We start from the raw sequence: 17,338 nt of genomic DNA on the forward strand, positions 1-17,338 counted from the left end.
TACACTCAGGTTGGAGTCATTAAAACTAGTTTACATTCACTTAGGTTGGAGTCATTAAAACTAGTTTATATACACTTAGGTTGGAGTCATTACAACTAGTTTATATACACTCAGGTTGGAGTCATTAAAACTAGTTTACATACACTTAGATTGGAGTCATTAAAACTAGTTTACATACACTCAGGTTGGAGTCATTAAAACTAGTTTACATTCACTAAGGTTGGAGTCATTAAAACTAGTTTATATACACTCAGGTTGGAGTCATTAAAACTAGTTTACATTCACTTAGGTTGGAGTCATTAAAACTAGTTTATATACACTTAGGTTGGAGTCATTACAACTAGTTTATATACACTCAGGTTGGAGTCATTAAAACTAGTTTACATACACTTAGGTTGGAGTCATTAAAACTAGTTTACATACACTCAGGTTGGAGTCATTACAACTAGTTTACATACACTCAGGTTGGAGTCGTTACAACTAGTTTACATACACTTAGGTTGGAGTCATTAAAACTAGTTAACATACACTTAGGTTGGAGTCATTAACACTAGTTTACATACACTCAGGTTGGAGTCATTAAAACTAGTTTACATACACTCAGGTTGGAGTCATTACAACTAGTTTACATACACTTAGGTTGGAGTCATTAAAACTAGTTTACATACACTCAGGTTGGAGTCATTACAACTAGTTTACATACACTCAGGTTGGAGTCATTACAACTAGTTTACATACACTTAGGTTGGAGTCATTAAAACTAGTTTACATACACTCAGGTTGGAGTCATTACAACTAGTTTACATACACTCAGGTTGGAGTCATTACAACTAGTTTACATACACTCAGGTTGGAGTCATTAAAACTAGTTTACATACACTCAGGTTGGAGTCATTAAAACTAGTTTACATACACTTAGGTTGGAGTCATTAAAACTAGTTTACATACACTTAGGTTGGAGTCATTAAAACTAGTTTACATACACTTAGGTTGGAGTCATTAAAACTAGTTTACATACACTCAGGTTGGAGTCATTACAACTAGTTTATATACACATACACTTAGGTTGGAGTCATTAAAACTAGTTTACATACACTTAGGTTGGAGTCATTAAAACTAGTTTACATACACTCAGGTTGGAGTCATTACAACTAGTTTATATACACTCAGGTTGGAGTCATTACAACTAGTTTACATACACTTAGGTTGGAGTCATTACAACTAGTTTACATACACTCAGGTTGGAGTCATTACAACTAGTTTACATACACTTAGGTTGGAGTCATTACAACTAGTTTATATACACTCAGGTTGGAGTCATTAACACTAGTTTACATACACTCAGGTTGGAGTCATTACAACTAGTTTACATACACTTAGGTTGGAGTCATTAAAACTAGTTTACATACACTTAGGTTGGAGTCATTAAAACTAGTTTACATACACTCAGGTTGGAGTCGTTAAAACTCCCTTTTCAACCACTCCACAAATGTCTTGTTAACAAACTATAGTTTTGGCCAGTCGGTTAGGACACCTACTTTGTGCATGACACAATACATTTTTCCAACAATTGTTTACAGACAGATTATTTCACTTATAATTCACTGTATCACAATTCCAGTGGGTCTGAAGTTTACCAGGTTCACCAAGTCGACTGTGCCTTTAACCTCTTAAGGTAGACTGAAATGATATTGCCACGTGCAGCGCTGCACAGATAGTACGATGTGTGAGATGTCAGACTTTGCTCTCGCACAGTCACACACAGTATCTGTGCGTGTGTACATGAGTTTGCTTCACGCTCTTACAATGCGGTACAACCCCTGGAACCGGTACAGCGGGAGACGTTGAGCATCACTCTTCAACGCTCTTAGTTGTTGTGGAACTTGACCCACTATGCTGTTTACTTTTTGCTACTGTGTCATATCGCTGAGTCTACCTGTAAGTGGTATATATTTCATAATAATTCTCCCTCTCTCTGTCTCTCCCTCTCTGTGTCTCTCCCTCTCTGTGTCTCTTCCTCTCTGTCTATCCCTCTCTGTGTCTCTCCCTCTCTGTGTCTCTCCCTCTCTGTCTCTCCCTCTCTGTGTCTCTCCCTCTCTGTGTCTCTCCTCTCTGTGTCTCTCCCTCTCTGTCTCTCCCTCTCTGTGTCTCTCCCTCTCTGTGTCTCTCCCTCTCTGTGTCTCTCCCTCTCTGTCTCTCCCTCTCTGTGTCTCTCCCTCTCTGTCTATCCCTCTCTGTGTCTCTCCCTCTCTGTGTCTCTCCCTCTCTGTCTCTCCCTCTCTCTGTCTCTCCCTCTCTGTCTCTCCCTCTCTGTCTCTCCCTCTCTGTGTCTCTCCCTCTCTCTGTCTCTCCCTCTCTGTGTCTCTCCCTCTCTCTGTTTCTCCCTCTCTGTCTCTCCCTCTCTGTCTCTCCCTCTCTCTGTCTCTCCCTCTCTGTCTCTCCCTCTCTCTGTCTCTCCCTCTCTGTGTCTATCCCTCTCTGTCTATCCCTCTGTCTCTCCCTCTCTGTGTCTCTCCCTCTCTGTGTCTCTCCCTCTCTGTCTATCCCTCTGTGTCTCTCCCTCTCTGTGTCTCTCCCTCTCTGTGTCTCTCCCTCTCTGTGTCTCTCCCTCTCTGTCTCTCCCTCTCTCTGTCTATCCCTCTCTGTGTCTCTCCCTCTCTGTCTCTCCCTCTCTGTGTCTCTCCGTCTCTGTCTATCCCTCTCTGTGTCTCTCCCTCTCTGTGTCTCTCCCTCTCTGTCTCTCCCTCTCTGTGTCTCTCCCTCTCTGTCTATCCCTCTCTGTGTCTCTCCCTCTCTGTGTCTCTCCCTCTCTGTGTCTCTCCCTCGATGCAGGAAGCCAGAGAAGGGTATACAGTACCTGATAGAGAGAGGCTTCGTATCGGACACACCGGTAGGCATCGCCCGCTTCATCCTGGAGAGGAAAGGACTGAGCAGACAGATGATAGGAGAGTTCCTGGGTTGCAGACAGAAACAGTTCAACAAGGACGTACTGGAGTGAGTGGCGAACCAATAGATTCTTGGGTGTTTTGGATTCTCTACAATGAGAATGACCTACAAACTGAAGAGTATTATTTGACTGACTTATTGACTGATAAAATGATTGATTGATTGATTGATTGATACTTGTACATTGAACATGATATGTTTAGAAATGTCATATTGTTATTATTAAATAGATTTTTTTGATTGATCCTTTCTAATCTCTCTCTCATCCTTTACCTCTAATCTCTCTCTCATCCTTTACCTCTAATCTCTCTCTCATCCTTTACCTCTAATCTCTCTCTCATCCTTTACCTCTAATCTCTCTCTCATCCTTTCTAATCTCTCGCTCATCCTTTACATCTAATCTCTCGCTCATCCTTTACCTCTAATCTCTCTCTCATCTTTTACCTCTAATCTCTCTCTCATCCTTTACCTCTAATCTCTCTCTCATCCTTTAGCTCTAATCTCTCTCTCATCCTTTACCTCTAATCTCTCTCATCCTTTACCTCTAATCTCTCTCTCATCCTTTACCTCTAATCTCTCTCTGTCATCCTTTACCTCTAATCTCTCTCTCATCCTTTACCTCTAATCTCTCTCTCATCCTTTACCTCTAATCTCTCTCTCATCCTTTAACTCTAATCTCTCTCATCCTTTACCTCTAATCTCTCTCTGTCATCCTTTACCTCTAATCTCTCTCATCCTTTACCTCTAATCTCTCTCTCATACTTTACCTCTAATCTCTCTCTCATCCTTTACCTCTAATCTCTCTCTCATCCTTTACCTCTAATCTCTCTCTCATCCTTTACCTCTAATCTTTCTATCATCCTTTACCTCTAATCTCTCTCTCATCCTTTACCTCTAATCTCTCTCTCATCCTTTACCTCTAATCTCTCTCTCATCCTTTACCACTAATCTCTCTCTCATCCTTTAACTCTAATCTCTCTCTCATCCTTTACCTCTAATCTCTCTCTCATCCTTTACCTCTAATCTCTCTCTCATCCTTTACCTCTAATCTCTCTATCATCCTTTACCTCTAATCTCTCTCTCATCCTTTACCTCTAATCTCTCTCTCATCCTTTACCTCTAATCTCTCTCTCATCCTTTACCTCTAATCTCTCTCTCTCATCCTTTACCTCTAATCTCTCGCTCATCCTTTACCTCTAATCTCTCTCTCATCCTTTACCTCTAATCTCTCTCTCATCCTTTACCTCTAATCTCTCTCATCCTTTACCTCTAATCTCTCTCTGTCATCCTTTACCTCTAATCTCTCTCTCATCCTTTACCTCTAATCTCTCTCTCATCCTTTACCTCTAATTTAAGTTTAGTTCATCCTCTCTGACTCTCTCCTCTCTCTTCTCTCTGTCCAGGTTTAAGATTTGTTAATAATCCTCTCTGACTCTCTCCTCTCTCTTCTCCTGTCCAGGTTTAAGATTAGTTCATCCTCTCTGACTCTCTCCTCTCTCTTCTCTCTGTCCAGGTTTAAGATTTGTTAATAATCCTCTCTGACTCTCTCCTCTCTCTTCTCCCTGTCCAGGTTTAAGATTAGTTAATCCTCTCTGACTCTCTCCTCTCTCTTCTCTCTGTCCAGGTTTAAGTGTAGGTTTAGGTTTAGGGTTTAATCCTCTCTCCTCTCCCTGTCCAGGTTTAAGTGTAGGTTTAGGGTTAATCCTCTCTCTTCTCCCTGTCCAGGTTTAAGTTTAGGTTTAGGTTTAGGGTTTAATCCTCTCTCCTTCTCCCTGTCCAGGTTTAAGTTTAGGTTTAGGTTTAGGGTTTAATCCTCTCTCTTCTCCCTGTCCAGGTTTAAGTTTAGGTTTAGGTTTAGGGTTTAATCCTCTCTCCTCTCCCTGTCCAGTTGTGTGGTAGATGAGTTGGACTTCTCAGGGATGGATCTAGATGATGCCCTCAGGAAGTTCCAGGCTCAGATTAAAGTCCAGGGGGAGGCCCAGAAGGTGGAGAGACTGATCGAGGCTTTCAGGTGAGAATATAGTTAAAGCAACAACAACAACAACAACAACAACAACAACAACAGAGGAAGTGTGGTATATGGCCTATATACCATGTGTAAGGGCTGTTCTTAAGCAAGAGGCAACGCAAAGTATACAGCCTGGATACAACCCCTAGCCGTGATATATTGGTGATATACCACAAACCCACAAGGTGTCTTATTGCTATTATAAACTGGTTACCAACCTAATTAGACCAGTAAACATATATTTTTTTGTCATACCCATAGAATACGGTCTGATATACCACGGCTTTCAGCCAATCAGCAATCAGGCCTCGAACCCCCCGGTTTGTAGAGCCCAGAAAGTGGAGAAAATGATAGAGGCCTACAGATACTTGAACTTTTTGTACTGGCTTTTTATGGACTTTCTATACTGACTAATGGACATGCTTTTATACTGGGGGACATACAGACTAATTTGTACTGGACTTTTTAAGCCACGGCTGCAGTTTTTGCACCAGGACGATTTATGGAATTATTGTTCTGATTTATGGAATTATTGTTCTGATTTATGGAATTATTGTTCTGATTTATGGAATTATTGTGCTGATTTATGGAATTATTCACAAAAGCCCCGCTATTGTTATTTTACTGCTCTTTAATTATTTCTTATTCTTATCTCTTACTTTTTCTCTCGTAAAACTGCATTGTTGGTAAAGGGCTTTTCACTGCTGTATTTGGTACTGACTTATGGACTTATGTACTGACTTATGTACTGACTTATGGACTTATGTACTGACTTATGGACTTATGTACTGACTTGTGGACTTATGTACTGACTTATGGACTTATGTGCTGACGTATGGACTTATGTGCTGACTTATGGACTTATGGACTTATGTACTGACTTATGGACTTATGTACTGACTTATGGACTTATGTACTGACTTATGGACTTATGGACTTATGTACTGACTTATGTGCTGACTTATGGACTTATGTACTGACTTATGTACTGACTTATGGACTTATGTACTGACTTATGTACTGACTTATGGACTTATGGACTGACTTATGGACTTATGGACTTATGTACTGACTTATGGACTTATGTACTGACTTATGGACTTATGTACTGACATATGGATTTATGGACTTATGTACTGACTTGTGGACTTATGTGACTTATGGACTTATGTGCTGATTTATGGACTTATGTACTGATTTATGGACTTATGTACTGACTTGTGGACTTATGGACTTATGTACTGACTTATGGACTTATGGACTTATGTGCTGACTTATGGACTTATGTACTGACTAATGGACTTATGTACTGACTTATGGACTTATGTGCTGACTTATGTATTGACTTATGGACTTATATGCTGACTTATGGACTTATTGTACTGACTTATGGACGTATGGACTGACTTATGGACTTATGTGCTGACTTATGGACTTATTGTACTGACTTATGGACGTATGGACTGACTTATGGACTTGTGTATTGACTTATGGACTTATGTACTGACTTATGGACTTATGTGCTGACTTATGGACTTATGTACTGACTTATGGACTTATGTGCTGACGTATGGACTTATGTGCTGACGTATGGACTTATGGACTTATGTGCTGACTTATGGACTTATGGACTTATGTGCTGACTAATGGACTTATATACTGACTTATGGACTTATGTACTGACTTATGGACATATGTACTGACTTATGGACTTATTGTACTGACTTATGGACGTATGGACTGACTTATGGACTTATGTACTGACTTATGGACTGACTTATGGACTTATGTGCGTTTTCTATGTTAAACTGTATTGACATTTTAGTTTTGGATATATCTGACTTATATCTCCCTCTCTCTTCTCTCTCTACCTCGCTCCCTCTCTTCCTCTCAATCTCCATGTCTTCTTCCTCCCCCCCCCCCCCCCCCCCCGTCCAGTCAGCGGTACTGTGTGTGTAACCCGGTACTGATCCGACAGTTCCAGAACCCTGACACCATCTTCATCCTGGCCTTCGCCATCATCCTCCTCAACACAGACATGTACTCTCCCAACGTCAAGCCGGAGAAGAAGATGAAGCTGGAGGATTTCATCAAAAACCTCAGAGGTGAGGTGGATTCTGGGATGGATGTTTATGTTTGTTTCTCTACATGGTGTAATGAGAGGGGGGACATGTTTTTTTTTTTTTTACCGGTTCATTCTGGACTTATTTATCTCCATTTAAATGTCTCTCTATCTGTTTTTATCTGTTTTTATCTCAGTTATCTCTATTCCTCTTTATCTCTCCCCTTTTTTTCTCACACTTTCCCCTGTGGATGTTAATGTTTCCCCAGGAGTGGATAATGGTCAGGACATTCCCAGAGACCTGTTAGTAGGAATCTACCGTCGGATAGAGAAATGGGAGCTACGCACCAACGATGACCACGTGTCTCAAGTACAGGCTGTGGAGAGGGTGGTCGTCGGCAAGAAGCCCGTAAGTCTGCTTACAGTATTATTGTCTACGGTCATTGCCTGCTAAGACTCAGAAGATACACTACATGACCAAATGTATGTGGACACCTGATCGTCAAACTTCTCCTTCCAAAATCATGGGCATTAATATGGAGTTGCCCCCCTTTGCTGCTATAACAGTCTCCTCTCTTCTGGGAAGGCTTTCCACTAGATGTTGGAACATTGCTGCTATAACAGCCTCCACTCTTCTGGGAAGGCTTTCCACTAGATGTTGGAACATTGCTGCTATAACAGCCTCCACTCTTCTGGGAAGGCTTTCCACTAGATGTTGGAACATTGCTGCTATAACAGCCTCCACTCTTCTGGGAAGGCTTTCCACTAGATGTTGGAACATTGCTGCGGGGATTTGCTTCCATTCAGCCACAAGAGCATTAGCGAGGTCGGGTGCTGATGTTGGGTGATTAGGACTGTGCTCCAATTCATCCCAAAGCTGAATTTTACCCTTTACGTGCTTCAGCACTCGTCGGTCGCGTTCTGTGAGCTTGTGTGGCCTACCACTTTGCGGCTGAGCCGTTGTTGCTCCTAGACGTTTCCACTTCACAATAACAGCACCTACAGTTGACCGGGGCATCCTATGACGGTGCCACGTTGTAAGTCACTGAGCTCTTCAGTAAGGCCATTCTACTGCCAATGTTTGTCTATGGAGATTGTTCTGCTGATGCTGCTGATCTCCACACCCCCTCAGTGATCATGCTGCTGATCTCCACACCCCCTCAGTGATCATGCTGCTGATCTCCACACCCCCTCAATGATCATGCTGCTGATCCCCCCTCAATGATCATGCTGCTGATCCCCACACCCCCTCAGTGATCATGCTGCTGATCTCCACACCCCCTCAACGATCATGCTGCTGATCCCGACACCCCCTCAATGATCATGCTGCTGATCTCCATATGGTCATTTTGCATATATAGTGTAAGTTAAATAGTTTAGAAAATATCAGAATATAAGTGAAATATATTTCAAATAAAGTTATATTATAAATAGGTTAGATCCAGGCTGTTTCACGTCCGACCGTGATTGGGAGTCACATAAGGCGGCGCACAGTTGGCCCAGCATCGTCCGGGTTTGGCCAGGTTTGGCCGGGGTAGGCCGTCATTGTAAATAAGAATTTGTTCTTAACTGACTTGCCTAGTTAAATTTAGGTTAAATTAAAAAAATGCAAAAATACAAAATACTTTAGACAATATATGTATCTTCTGAAATTAATAGAAAGAAAACTCTCTCCTGTAAAACTGGAAAACAATATTCAGTTGAAAACAGCCCATATTCAGTAAAACAGCCCATATTCAATAGTAAACAGTCCATATTCAATAGAAAACAGCCCATATTCAGTAGAAAACAGCCCATATTTAATAGAAAACAGCCCATATTCAGTAGAAAACAGCCAATATTCAGTAGAAAACAGCCAATATTCAATAGAAAACAGCCCATATTCAGTAGAAAACAGCCCATATTTAATAGAAAACAGCCCATATTCAGTAGAAAACAGCCAATATTCAGTAGAAAACAGCCAATATTCAATAGAAAACAGCCCATATTCAATAGAAAACAGCCAATATTCAGTAGAAAACAGCCAATATTCAGTAGAAAACAGACAATATTCAATAGAAAACAGCCCATATTCAGTAGAAAACAGCCAATATTCAATAGAAAACAGCCCATATTCAGTAGAAAACAGCCCATATTCAATAGAAAACAGCCCATATTCAGTAGAAAACAGCCCATATTCAGTAGAAAACAGCCCATATTCAGTAGAAAACAGCCCATATTCAGTAGAAAACAGCCCATATTCAATAGAAAACAGCCCATATTCAGTAGAAAACAGCCCATATTCAGTAGAAAACAGCCCATATTCAGTAGAAAACAGCCAATATTCAGTAGAAAACAGACAATATTCAGTAGAAAACAGCCCATATTCAGTAGAAAACAGCCAATATTCAGTAGAAAACAGACCACATAATCGATCTGATATACAGTATGTAAACTTTGAATCTGCTGTGTGTTGAGGTGTTGCTGCCAGGTTCTGTCTGTCAGGTTCTGTCTATCAAGTTCTGTCTGTCAGGTTCTGTCTGCCAGGTTCTGTCTATCAGGTTCTGTCTATCAGGTTCTGTCTGTCAGGTTCTGTATGCCAGGTTCTGTCTATCAGGTTCTGTCTGTCAGGTTCTGTATGTCAGGTTCTGTCTATCAGGTTCTGTCTGTCAGGTTCTGTCTGTCAGGTTCTGTCTATCAGGTTCTGTTTATCAGGTTCTGTCTGTCAGGATCTGTCTCTGTGAATACTAAAAATAATTTGTGTGTAGGTGCTCTCGCTGCCACACCGCAGATTGGTGTGTTGCTGTCAGCTTTACGAGGTGCCTGACCCTAACAGAAGCCAGAGGACTGGAGTCCACCAGAGAGAAGTCTTCCTCTTCAACGACCTGCTCGTGGTAAGACTCACCTGTGAGCCCTGGGAGTGTTATGTCTGTACCATATAGACTCACCTGTGTGCCCTGGGAGTGTTATGTCTGTACCATATAGACTCACCTGTGAGCCCTGGGAGTGTTATGTCTGTACCATATAGACTCACCTGTGAGCCCTGGGAGTGTTATGTCTGTACCATATAGACTCACCTGTGAGCCCTGGGAGTGTTATGTCTGTACCATATAGACTCACCTGTGTGCCCTGGGAGTGTTATGTCTGTACCATATAGACTCACCTGTGTGCCCTGGGAGTGTTATGTCTGTACCATATAGACTCACCTGTGTGCCCTGGGAGTGTTATGTATGTACCATACAGTCCTGAAATATACCTGGAATAGTCCTGGAATACACGTGGAATAGTCCTGGAATAGTCCCGGAATAGTCCTGGAATATACCTGGAATAGTTCTGGAATATACCTGGAAAATACCTTGAATAGTCCTGGAATAGTCCTGGAATATACCTGGAATATACATGGAATATACCTGGAATAGTCCTGGAAAATACCTGGAATATACATGGAATAGACCTGGAATAGTTCTGGAATATACCTGGAATAGTCCTGGAAAATACCTGGAATAGTCCTGGAATATACCTGGAATATACCTGGAATAGTCCTGGAATATACCTGGAATAGTCCTGGAATAGTCCTGGAATATACCTGGAACAGTCCTGAAATATACCTGGAATAGTCCTGGAATGTACCTGGAATATACCTGGACTGGAACAGACTTGGAATAGAACTGGAATATAACTGGAATAGTCCTGGAATAGAACTGGAATTGTCCTGGAATAGTACCAGAGTCATCACAAAAGCCCATATATCAAAGCACAGTGTTTCCACGGTCACACCCTCTGGTCTGCAGAGCACAGTGTTTCCACGGTCACACCCTCTGGCCTATATCAAAGTACAGTGTTTCCACGGTCACGCCCTCTGGTCTATATCAAAGCACGGTGTTTCCACGGTCACGCCCTCTGGCCTATATCAAAGCACAGTGTTTCCACGGTCACGCCCTCTGGCCTATATCAAAGCACAGTGTTTCCACGGTCACACCCTCTGGCCTATATCAAAGCACAGTGTTTCCACGATCACACCCTCTGGCCTATATCAAGCACAGTGTTTCCATGGTCACGCCCTCTGGCCTATATCAAGCACAGTGTTTCCACGGTCACGCCCTCTGGCCTATATCAGAGCACAGTGTTTCCACGGTCACGCCCTCTGGCCTATATCAAAGCACAGTGTTTCCACGGTCACGCCCTCTGGCCTATATCAAAGCACAGTGTTTCCACGGTCACGCCCTCTGGCCTATATCAAAGCACAGTGTTTCTAAGGTCACGCCCTGGCCTATATCATAGCACAGTGGAATCACGCCCTGGCCTATATCAAAGCACAGTGTTTCCACGGTCAAGCCCTCTGGCCTATATCAAGCACAGTGTTTCCACGTTTACGCCCTCTGGCCTATATCAAAGCACAGTGTTTCCACGGTCATGCCCTCTGGCCTATATCAAAGCACAGTGTCTCCACGGTCACGCCCTCTGGCCTATATCAAGTACAGTGTTTCCACGGTCATGCCCTCTGGCCTATATCAAAGCACAGTATTCCACGGTCACGCCTCTGGCCTATATCAAGCACAGTGTCTCCACGGTCACGCCCTCTGGCCTATATCAAAGCACAGTGTTTCCACGGTCACGCCCTCTGGCCTATATCAAAGCACAGTGTTTCCACGGTCACGCCCTCTGGCCTATATCAAAGCACAGTGTTTCTAAGGTCACGCCCTCTGGCCTATATCAAAGCACAGTGTTTCTAAGGTCACGCCCTCTGGCCTATATCAAAGCACAGTGTTTCCACGGTCAAGCCCTCTGGCCTATATCAAGCACAGTGTTTCCACGGTCACGCCCTCTGGCCTATATCAAAGCACAGTGTCTCCACGGTCACGCCCTCTGGCCTATATCAAAGCACAGTGTCTCCACGGTCATGCCCTCTGGCCTATATCAAAGCACAGTGTCTCCACGGTCACGCCCTCTGGCCTATATCAAAGCACAGTGTCTCCACGGTCACGCCCTCTGGCCTATATCAAAGCACAGTGTTTCCACGGTCACATCCTCTGGCCTATATCAAAGCACAGTGTTTCCACGGTCACACCCTCTGGCCTATATCAAGCACAGTGTTTCCATGGTCACGCCCTCTGGCCTATATCAAAGCACAGTGTTTCCATGGTCACGCCCTCTGGCCTATATCAGAGCACAGTGTTTCCACGGTCACGCCCTCTGGCCTATATCAAAGCACAGTGTTTCCACGGTCACGCCCTCTGGCCTATATCAAAGCACAGTGTTTCCACGGTCACGCCCTCTGGCCTATATCAAAGCACAGTGTTTCTAAGGTCACGCCCTCTGGCCTATATCAAAGCACAGTGTTTCCACGGTCACGCCCTCTGGCCTATATCAAAGCACAGTGTCTCCACGGTCACGCCCTCTGGCCTATATCAAAGCACAGTGTCTCCACGGTCACGCCCTCTGGCCTATATCAAGCACAGTGTTTCCACGGTCACTTCCTCTGGCCTATATCAAAGCACAGTGTCTCCACGGTCATGCCCTCTGGCCTATATCAAGCACAGTGTTTCCACGGTCATGCCCTCTGGCCTATATCAAAGCACAGTGTTTCCACGGTCACGCCCTCTGGCCTATATCAAAGCACAGTGTCTCCACGTTCACGCCCTCTGGCCTATATCAAAGCACAGTGTTTCCACGGTCATGCCCTCTGGCCTATATCAAAGCACAGTGTCTCCACGGTCACGCCCTCTGGCCTATCTCAAAGCACAGTGTTTCTCCACGGTCACGCCCTCTGGCCTATATCAAAGCACAGTGTCTCCACGGTCACGCCCTCTGGCTTATATCAAAGCACAGTGTTTCCACGGTCACGCCCTCTGGCCTATATCAAAGCACAGTGTTTCCACGGTCACGCCCTCTGGCCTATATCAAAGCACATTGTTTCCACGGTCACGCACTCTGAACTATATCAAAGCACAGTGTTTCCACGGTCATGCCCTCTGGCCTATATCAAAGCACAGTGTCTCCACGGTCACGCCCTCTGGCCTATATCAAAGCACAGTGTCTCCACGGTCACGCCCTCTGGCCTATATCAAAGCACAGTGTCTCCACGGTCACGCCCTCTGGCCTATATCAAAGCACAGTGTTTCCACGGTCACATCCTCTGGCCTATATCAAAGCACAGTGTTTCCACGGTCACACCCTCTGGCCTATATCAAGCACAGTGTTTCCATGGTCACGCCCTCTGGCCTATATCAAAGCACAGTGTTTCCATGGTCACGCCCTCTGGCCTATATCAGAGCACAGTGTTTCCACGGTCACGCCCTCTGGCCTATATCAAAGCACAGTGTTTCCACGGTCACGCCCTCTGGCCTATATCAAAGCACAGTGTTTCCACGGTCACGCCCTCTGGCCTATATCAAAGCACAGTGTTTCTAAGGTCACGCCCTCTGGCCTATATCAAAGCACAGTGTTTCCACGGTCACGCCCTCTGGCCTATATCAAAGCACAGTGTCTCCACGGTCACGCCCTCTGGCCTATATCAAAGCACAGTGTCTCCACGGTCACGCCCTCTGGCCTATATCAAGCACAGTGTTTCCACGGTCACTTCCTCTGGCCTATATCAAAGCACAGTGTCTCCACGGTCATGCCCTCTGGCCTATATCAAGCACAGTGTTTCCACGGTCATGCCCTCTGGCCTATATCAAAGCACAGTGTCTCCACGGTCACGCCCTCTGGCCTATATCAAAGCACAGTGTCTCCACGTTCACGCCCTCTGGCCTATATCAAAGCACAGTGTTTCCACGGTCATGCCCTCTGGCCTATATCAAAGCACAGTGTCTCCACGGTCACGCCCTCTGGCCTATATCAAAGCACAGTGTCTCCACGGTCACGCCCTCTGGCCTATATCAAAGCACAGTGTCTCCACGGTCACGCCCTCTGGCTTATATCAAAGCACAGTGTTTCCACGGTCACGCCCTCTGGCCTATATCAAAGCACAGTGTTTCCACGGTCACGCCCTCTGGCCTATATCAAAGCACATTGTTTCCACGGTCACGCACTCTGAACTATATCAAAGCACAGTGTTTCCACGGTCATGCCCTCTGGCCTATATCAAAGCACAGTGTCTCCACGGTCACGCCCTCTGGCCTATATCAAAGCACAGTGTCTCCACGGTCACGCCCTCTGGCCTATATCAAAGCACAGTGTCTCCACGGTCACGCCCTCTGGCCTATATCAAAGCACAGTGTCTCCACGGTCACGCACTCTGGCCTATATCAAAGCACAGTGTCTCCACGGTCACGCCCTCTGGCCTATATCAAAGCACAGTGTCTCCGCGGTCACGCCCTCTGGCCTATATCAAGCACAGTGTTTCCACGGTCACACCCTCTGGCCTATATCAAGCACAGTGTTTCCACGGTCACGCCCTCTGGCCTATATCAAGCACAGTGTTTCCACGGTCACGCCCTCTGGCCTGCAGAGCACAGTGTTTCCACGGTCACGCCCTCTGGCCTATATCAGAGCACAGTGTCTCCACGGTCACGCCCTCTGGCCTATATCAGAGCACAGTGTCTCCACGGTCACGCCCTCTGGCCTATATCAAAGCACAGTGTTTCTACGGTCACGCCCTCTGGCCTATATCAAAGCACAGTGTCTCCACGGTCACGCCCTCTAGCCTATTTCAAAGCACAGTGTCTCCACGGTCACGCCCTCTAGCCTATATCAAAGCACAGTGTCGCCACGGTCACGCCCTCTGGCCTATATCAAAGCACAGTGTTTCTACGGTCACGCCCTCTGGCCTATATCAAAGCACAGTGTCTCCACGGTAACGCCCTCTGGTCTGCAGAGGACAGTGTCTCCACGGTAACGCCCTCTGGTCTGCAGAGCATATCGGAATGGACGAGCAGGTAAACATAAAGAGACGTGTCCATCCCTCTTCTCCAGGTAACCAAGATCTTCCAGAAGAAGAAGACCTCTGTGACGTACAGCTTCAGACAGTCCTTCCCCCTGGTCGAGATGCAGGTCCACATGTTCCAGAACCAGCGTAAGTGTCCGTGTGTGTGTGTGTGTGTGTGTGTGACGGGTTGAGATGCACGTCCACATGTTCCAATACCACATCCTGATTCTCCACTTCTACCTACCTACCTCCCTCCCTCCCTCCCTCCCTCCCTCCCTACCTACCTCACTACCTGCCTACCTCCCTACCTACCTACCTACCTACCTACCTACCTACCTACCTACCTACCTACCTACCTACCTCCCTACCTACCTAACTCCCTCCCTCCCTACCTACCTACCTACCTACCTACCTACCTCCCTCCCTCCCTCCCTACCTCCCTACCTACCTACCTCCCTACCTACCTACCTCCCTACCTACCTACCTACCTACCTCCCAACCTACCTACCTACCTACCTACCTACCTATCCATCTATCCATCCATCCAAGGGGATTTATTGGCATGGGAAACACATGTTAACATCTATCTATAAATACATCAAATTATACATTAGTTGATCAGATCACAATAGAGGAGGTCATTCTTGTGCAATGATGTGAAAGTGAGACAATTGCAATTGTCCTAAGTCCCACTTTGTGGCACCTGACCACACAACAGTAGCGATCAGGTTTAGGGTTTAGTGAATGATTTGTCCCAAATACAAGTTTAAATATTTAGGACTAACGTATTCCTTGTCACCCATTCTGAAACAAACTGCAGCTCTATGTTAAGTGTTGCAGTCATTTCAGTCGCTGTAGTAGCTGATCTGTATAGTGTTGAGTCATCCACATACAAAGACACACTGGCTTTACTCAAAGCCAGTGGCATGTTGTTAGTAAAGATTGAAAAAAGTAATGGGCCTAAACAGCTACCCTGGGGAATTCCTGATTCTACAAATGATTTTGTTGGAAAGGCTTCCATTAAAGAACACCCTCTGAGTTCTGTTAGACAGGTAACTCTTTATCCGCATTATAGCAGGGGGTGTAAAGCCATAACACCCTCTGTGTTCTGTTAGACAGGTAACTCTTTATCCACATTATAGCAGGGGGTGTAAAGCCATAACACCCTCTGTGTTCTGTTAGACAGGTAACTCTTTATCCACATTATAGCAGGGGGTGTAAAGCCATAACACATTTGTTTTTTCCATCAACAGACTATGATCGATAATGTCAAAAGTTGTACAGTATGTCTCCTCTCTCCCCTGTAGACTATCCCCACGGTATCCGTCTGACGTCGGCCAATCCTGGCGGGGAGAGGAAGGTTCTGATTGTATTAAATGCTCCAAGTCAGCAGGACAGAACACGCTTCACCTCCGACCTGAGAGAGAGCATCACTGAGGTGACGGAGATGGAGAAATACAGGGTGGAGTGTGAGTAGAACTATACTATACTATACTATACTTAACCAATAAGGCCCGAGGAGGTGTGGTATACCGGCCAATATACCACGTCTAAGGGCTGTTTTTATGCACGACGCAACGCAGAATATTGGCCGTATACCACAAACCCCAGAGGTGCCTTATTGCTATTATAAACTGGTTACCAACGTAATTAGAGCAGTAAAAAATACATGTTTTGTCATACGGTATACGGTCTGATATACCATGGCTTTCAGCCAATCAGAATTCAGGGCACAAATCACCAAGTTTATAGTATATTATAAAAGAGACTGAGGTGCAGCAGATGGAGAAAACATGCTACGATACTAGATAGAATACTTCATTGTTCCATTGGGGAATACTAAGGGATTGTTTAATATACAAATATTGTGATAATCATATGTCTTTTAAGTAATTCCTCCACACTCTTATTCTCGACCGACTCCTTTCACGATTGTCTCTTCTCTCTCTCTCTTTCTCTGTCGCACTCTTCCTCGCCCTCCTCTCTCTTTCCCTATTTCCCTCCTCCCCCTCTCCATCTCTCTCCTCCCCCTCTACAGCGGAGTTGGAGAAGCAGAAAGGGGTGGTGAGACCTGTTGTGGGCGGGGCTGGCGGTGGTGGTCTGGGCAGTGGCTTGAAGGGCGAGGCGGTGAATGGCACTCTGGGTAGACCCAGTCTGGATGACAGCTATGCTTCCGCAGACGGACTCAAACGTACCGCGCTCAGCTCATCACTGAGAGACCTATCAGACACAGGTACACTGATTTGACCTCATCCACTGGACAGACACACTGTTCAGTCATATTTATACAGTCACTGAGATAACCGTATGAGATGCTTTTCAGAAAATATACACAAAACTTTCAATAACTCATTTATTTTAACTCTGGTCTAGACATATACAGTGGCGAAAGTATTCACCCCCTTTGGCATTTTTCCTATTTTGTTTTTTGGGGGGGTTTGTATCATTTGATTTACACAAGAGGCCTACTTTG

At 44.9% G+C, this 17,338-nt stretch overlaps 1 pseudogene; it reads left to right on the forward strand.

Annotated features, from left to right (window-relative positions):
* LOC115122279 (IQ motif and SEC7 domain-containing protein 1-like) overlaps positions 1 to 17,338 on the forward strand; it is a 90,645-nt pseudogene that overhangs the window by 66,003 nt on the left and 7,304 nt on the right.

The sequence above is a fragment of the Oncorhynchus nerka genome, unplaced genomic scaffold, assembly GCF_034236695.1.
Source record: "Oncorhynchus nerka isolate Pitt River unplaced genomic scaffold, Oner_Uvic_2.0 unplaced_scaffold_1150, whole genome shotgun sequence".
NCBI lineage: Eukaryota > Metazoa > Chordata > Actinopteri > Salmoniformes > Salmonidae > Oncorhynchus > Oncorhynchus nerka.